We start from the raw sequence: 6,832 nt of genomic DNA, 5'->3' as shown, positions 1-6,832 counted from the left end.
TGTCAGGTGGTATGCTGCCATCATTGGCCACCGTGCATGGTGATTCCCTCATAACTCAGACTCTAGACTTTGAAGCTGGTTAATCTGGTGTGGCAGCTTTTCTGTATAGGAGAGCAGATCTGGGCTTTGGGAGTGACAGAGGTTCCTGGGAGAGGGAGGAATTGGGGAAATGGAAAAAGGCAACTGATGTCTGGCTTGAGAGGTGATCATTGTTCAGGGTCAAATCCCACACCTTGTTCTCAGCAGACTGTTGAGTGTTTCCCCATCAGGAGCAGATGCTTGTGATGGGCTTAGAGCTGCATGGTGGGATGGTTCTGTGGGATCCCCAGGCATGATGGTCAGTGGCTGTAATGCCCAGGGTGCTCTGCTGCAGAAATGGGTATACAAGGGTGGGGGTGTGAGGTGGTACTGGTTCTATATTGTCCTGTTCGGAGGGTGGGGGTGCGAGGTGGCGCTGGTTCTATATCCTGTTCGGAGGGTGAGGGTGTGAGGTGGTACTGCTTCTATATTGTCCTGTTCGGAGGGTGGGGGTGCGAGGTGGCATTGGTTCTATATTGTCCTGTTCGGAGGGTGGGGGTGCGAAGTGGCGCTGGTTCTATATTCTGTTCGGAGGGTGGGGGTGCGAGGTGGCGCTGGTTCTATATTCTGTTCGGAGGGTGGGGGTGCGAGGTGGCGCTGGTTCTATATTCTGTTCGGAGGTTGGGGGTGCGAGGTGGCGCTGGTTCTATATTCTGTTCGGAGGGTGGGGGTGCGAGGTGGCGCTGGTTCTATATTGTCCTGTTTGGAGGGTGAGGGTGTGAGGTGGTACTGGTTCTATATTGTCCTGTTCAGAGGGTGAGGGTGTGAGGTGGTACTGGTTCTATATTGTCCTGTTCAGAGGGTGGGGGTGTGAGGTGGCGGTTCTATATCCTGTTCGGAGGGTGGGGGTGCGAGGTGGTGCTGGTTCTATATTCTGTTCGGAGGGTGAGGGTGTGAGGTGGTACTGGTTCTATATTCTGTTTGGAGGGTGGGGGTGCGAGGTGGCGCTGGTTCTCTATTCTGTTCGGAGGGTGGGGGTGCGAGGTGGCGCTGGTTCTATATTCTGTTCGGAGGGGGAGGGTGTGAGGTGGCGCTGGTTCTATATTGTCCTGTTCAGAGGGTGGGGGTGCGAGGTGGCGCTGGTTCTATATTCTGTTTGGAGGGTGGGGGTGCGAGGTGGCGCTGGTTCTATATTCTGTTCAGAGGGTGGGGGTGCGAGGTGGCGCTGGTTCTATATTCTGTTTGGAGGGTGAGGGTGTGAGGTGGCACTGGTTCTATATTCTGTTCGGAGGGTGGGGGTGCGAGGTGGCGCTGGTTCTATATTCTGTTCGGAGGGTGGGGGTGTGAGGTGGCGCTGGTTCTATATTATCCTGTTCAGAGGCAGTGAGGAGTGGACCTTGCCTGTTGGTTTGTCCAGTGTGGGTAAATGTCAAATCTGCTCTTCCCAGCTGAGCCAGTGACCCCCCCCCCCCAATCAAATGGGCAGTGTAGATCCAAAATCTCTGCTACTGAGCAGTGAAAATTGCTCTTTGTGGCGCCATCTGAACCGGCTCCTTTTCTTTTTGCAGACTTCACACACATAGTCCAGGTGTGGTTTAATAACCTTTTGTTTCAAACATTTGAAATGAGATGTTGTTCCTGGTGACGAAGCTGCCCACGAGTTTGGGAAGAGCTTCATGAGTTACAGACATAACTTGTTCCCTTACCATGGACTTTGACTACATAAACATCCTGACAGCCTGCGTTCTGGGCTTCTGGTCTGGGTATAAACGGACAAGGGTCTCCACGCCTAATGTCCACTAACCCCTCCCTGAATTGGAACAATACTGGGCTGATAGGTAATTTAAAAATAGATGGTTTGAGGATTGTGAAGCTGGATAAGAAAAGGTTAGGCACAGCAAAGCTCTCCTTGTGTCTTCATCACATTCCTCCTCAGAGACTGGAGGATAACACCTTTGCTCTATCAGTGTACTGGTTGCTGGAAGTGAGAAGAGAAAAGTTTAATTAAGAGAGTAAAACGAACCAGGAGTGACTCAGTGGTTTAGGCAGTATCATGCTACTGTCCTGCTCAGTTCCTCCAGCTTTTTGTGTATTGCTCCAGATTTCCAGCATCTGTATTGCCACAGAGTAAAGTTCAAAGTACATTTATTAATGAAGAATGTATAAATTATGCAACCTTGAAATTTGCTTACACGGGCAGCCACAAAGCAAGAAAGCTGAAAGAACCAACAAATATAATAAAGACCAACACCTGAAGTGTAGAGAAAGGGGCGGGGGGGGGGGACACAAATCATGCAAGCAATAGAAGCAGCAACATTTGGAACCAAAATGGGTCCTTGGATCTGAAGCCTGAAGTAAACCCAAAGCCTCATTATCAGTTCTTATTATTATGAGCATGGAGCATAGCAGCCGGGGGCAGTTGTCATAGCCTCAATGCCATGGAGAGAGGAGTGAACATCGTGGGAGTGCAAGTTAATTGGCTCTCGCTTCTGATCCCTACGAGCTGTCTTAAAGCTCCCATTAAAGAATCCCATTACATAGTCCCAGGGCAGGGGTTGTTACCGACACATTGAAGTACATCCAACCTGTTGGTTATCAGATGTGTGGGCTGGGCAGTTGTGCTGAAGATAGATCACCTTCCTGGTTGCTCAAGAAACACAACTGCACTCTGCTCCCTGCTATGTCTGCCCCAGTCTCACAGTCAATTTGTTGACTTGCTTAACCAGTGGACGCTTGCCCCAGCAGTGACATTCTTCAGCACTCCTTCACCTGTAATTCATCTGCTCGGTAGCTGAATTCTAGCAATGAGTAGTGCCACAAGTGGGTTGCTTGTCTGAAATCCCAGCAAATTCTGTTCATTGTTGTTTTCTGGCTGATGCTGAAAGGGGTACTCCATGATGGCCCAGAGGTGAGGTTGATGAGGGTCCCAGATAATGGAAGAGTAAGATGAGCTGATGGAGGAGAGTTTAGTAGCCTGCACTAACCACCAGGAAGTGAGTCCTGTGAAACGGTTGCAAGTCCAAGGCCTGTCCCTCCAAAAGGAGATAATCTTTTGGAAATAAAGCTTTGGTTTGGTTGCATTTGGAGTATTATGTGCACTCGTGAGTACTATGGTCATCCCATTACATAAAGGATTTGGAGGCTTTGGAGAGGATGCAGAGGAGGTTTCTGAACTAGAAGGTATTGCCTACAAGGAGAGGTAGGGCAAACTTGGATTGTCTTCTCTGTCAGAAGCTGGTGGGAGGGTGGAGGGATTTCAGTTATATGCAGGCATTGTTAAGTTAGCAGAATGTTTGACCAATGCTGTGCTGTACTGTTCTGTATTCTAAACCATTCCACTCGACAGTTCTTTTTCAGCCGGACAGTGAGGAGTCCCAATTAGAGGTTTCTGTAGGTGGGAGTCCTCCCCATTTATATTGGTTATTGGGGTGTTTTGGAGAGTTACTGTGCTGGACCAGGCAATTTCAAGTCTGCTCCCAGATTTGCAGTCTAGAAAAGTATTAAGTGGCTGTCTGTTGAGCACTGTGGCCATCAGGCAGCAGGTAGGAAGGTTGGTGATGGGAATTCAGAAATGAAGGTTAGGCAGTGGAGGGGGAGTTAAACTTAAAGTGCAAAATGATACATTTTTGAGAAGTCAACTAGAAATACATACACATAATCAGAATGGGGCTTAATATCATTGGCATATGTGGTGAAATTCACTGCTTTTTGGCAGTAGTAATTAAAATTACAAATTACAATGTGTATTTTTTTTTTATTTGTGCAAAAAGAGGGAAAAGTATTGAAGTGTACGAGTTCATTGTCCAATCAGAAATCTGATGTCAGAGGTGAAGAAACTGCTCCTGAAACAGAGGGCATGTCCTGTGTGACGGTAGTCCTTGATGATGGATGTTGCCTTTGAGGAATCACTTTTTAAAGCTGTCCTGGATGCTGGCTGAGTTTACAACTTTCTGCAGCTTTTTCCCAATCCATTGCAGTGGCCCCTCCATGTCAGACAGTGATGCAACCAGTTTGAATACTCCCCACGATCCAAATTTCTAAAGATTTAAGTCTCTTTGGAGACACACCAATTCTCAAACTATAATGGAAACACAGCCACTTGTCATAGTTGTTGGCAAATTTATAGATGGCGGTTGACCTGTGCCTAGCCACACGGTTGTGGGTGTAGAAAGAGTTGAGCTGTGGTGTGCAAACATTGGGAACAACTCCTCCTTGCTGAGGATCAATCTGCACAAACTGTGGTCTCCTGGTGCTGAAGTCAAGGATGCAGTTTCAGAGGGAGGTATAGAGGCCCATTTTGGAGCTTTTTGATCAGAACTGATGGTATGATTGTGTTGAATGCTGAGCTGGAATCAAGCAGCAGCCTGACGTGCGTAAATATTTCTGTTGTCTCGGTAATCCAAGGCCAAGTGGAGCCAGTGACATAGCATCCACTGTAGACCTATTGTGGCAATGGGCAAATTGTAGCCCGACCAGGTACACCATCAGGGCCTGGCACCTTGCAAGGGTTCACCCTCTTGAGATGTTCTGATGTCAGCCTCCAAGACAGATCACAGGGTCACTGGATGCTGCAGGGATTTGCACAGGAGTAGTTTTATTCTCCTTTTCAAAGCATGTTTAAAAGAAAAAGAGCATTGCTCATCTGGGAGTGAAACATCGCAGCCATTCATGATGTTAGGTTTCACCTTGTAGGAAGTAATAGCCTTCAAACCCTGCCAAAGCTGATCTCCATCCTATTGTCACAAGCCTCAAGGGAATTGCTTTCTCGCCCTTAAGATAACCTTTCGTAGGTTGTACCTGGATGACTTGTATGGTTCTGGATCACTGGTCTGGAATACCACAAATCTAGCCCTTAGCAGACTACAAATCTAATTCATCCACACAGGTCTCGATGAAGTAGGTGACAACTGTGGCATGTTCCTCCAGACTTGAAGATGAATCCCTGAATATTGTCTAGTCCACTGAGTCAATGCAGTCCTGTAAGTGCTTGTTTGCTTCCCTTGGTCCTCACTACTGGTGCTGTGGTCTTTAGTCTCTCTCTTGGAGGTGAAGTACAGCCAGGTGATTGGACTTTCCAAAGTGTGGGTATGTAAGCATTGCTGATGGTGGTATAACAGTGGTCAAGTGTGTTGACTCTTTTATTCTACCAGTGATATGTTGATGGTAGTTGTTCAGAGATTTCAAGTTGGCCTGGTTGAAATCTCCCACAATGATAGGGAATGTGCATTATTCCGTGCCTGCCGATTGTGGAGCTCATCTCCAGTGCCTGCCTGAGGTGGATTGTACACTAACAGGATGATCATGGATAACTCCCTCGCGGTAATGGTAGGGTCCTTGGGAGTCTTAATGAACAGAGGGACCTTAAATCCCTGAAAACAGCAGCACAGATAGAACATAGAAGAGTACAGCACAGTACAGGCCCTTCAGCCCACAATGTTGTGCTGACCCTGAAACCCTGCCTCCCATATAACCCCCCACCTTAAATTCCTCTGTATACTTGTCTAATAGTCTCTTAAATTTCACTAGTGTATCTGCCTCCACCACTGACTCAGGCGGGGTATTGCACGCACCAACCACTCTCTGAGTAAAAAACCTCTTCTTCTTAATATCTTGAATACCTCTATCATGTCTCCTAATCCTCCTCTCCAAAGAGTAAAGCCCTAGCTCCCTTAATCTCTGATCATAATGCACACTCTCTAAACCAGGCAGCATCCTGGTAAATCTCTGTACCCTTTCCAATACTTCTACATCCTTCCTATAGTGAGGCGACCAGAACTGGATGCAGTACTCCAAGTGTGGCCTAACCAGAGTTTTATAGAGCTGCATCATTACATCGCGACTCTTAAACTCTCCCTGGATTTATGAAGGCTAACACCCCATAAGCTTTCTTAACTACTCTATCTACCTGTGAAGCAACTTCCAGGGATCTGTGGACATGTACCCCCATATCGCTCTGCTCCACACTACCTTGGAGTTTTTCCTTCCAAAGTGTATCACTTCACACTTCTCCCGGTTGAACTCCATCTACCACCTCTCAGCCCACTTCTGTATCCTATCAACGTCTCTGCAATCTTTGACAATCCTCTACACTATCTACAACACCACCAACCTTTGTGTTGTCTGCAAACTTGCCAACCCACCCTTCTACCCCCACATCCAGTTTGTCCCGGAACTGATCCTTGTGGGACACCGCTAGTCACAACCCTCTAATCCGAATGTACTCCCTCCACCACGACCCTCTGCTTTCTGCAGGTGAGCCAATTCTGAATCCACCTGGCCAAACTTCCCTGGATCCCATGCCTTCTGACTTTCTGAATAAGCCTACTGTGTGGAACCTTGTCAAATGCCTTACTAAAATCCATGTAGATCACATCCATTGCACTACCTTCATCTATATGCCCGGTCACCTCCTCAAAGAACTCTATCAGGCTTGTTTGACATGACCTGCCCTTCACAAAGAGACTGTCCCTGATCAGACCATGTTTCTCTAAATGCCCATAGATCCTATCTCTAAGGATCTTTTCCGACAGCTTTCCCACCACAGACGCAAGGCTCACTGGTCTATAATTAACCAGACTATCCCTACTACCTTTTTTGAACAAGAGGACAACATTCGCCTCCTTCCAATCCTCTGGTACCATTCCTGTGGGCAACGAGGACATAAAGATCCTAGCCAGAGGCTCAGCAATCTCTTCCCTTGCCTTGTGGAAGGCCCCGGGGACTTATCCCTCCTAATGTATTTTAACAACTCTAATACCTCCTCTCCCTTAATATCAACCTCATTCATATTGTCCTCTTTGTCATTAAGTTCCCT

Source organism: Mobula birostris, chromosome 2 (assembly GCF_030028105.1).
Source record: "Mobula birostris isolate sMobBir1 chromosome 2, sMobBir1.hap1, whole genome shotgun sequence".
In the NCBI taxonomy this organism is placed as follows: domain Eukaryota; kingdom Metazoa; phylum Chordata; class Chondrichthyes; order Myliobatiformes; family Myliobatidae; genus Mobula; species Mobula birostris.
The sequence above is the reverse complement of the archived record's forward strand: the minus strand, read 5'-3'. Positions refer to the sequence as shown.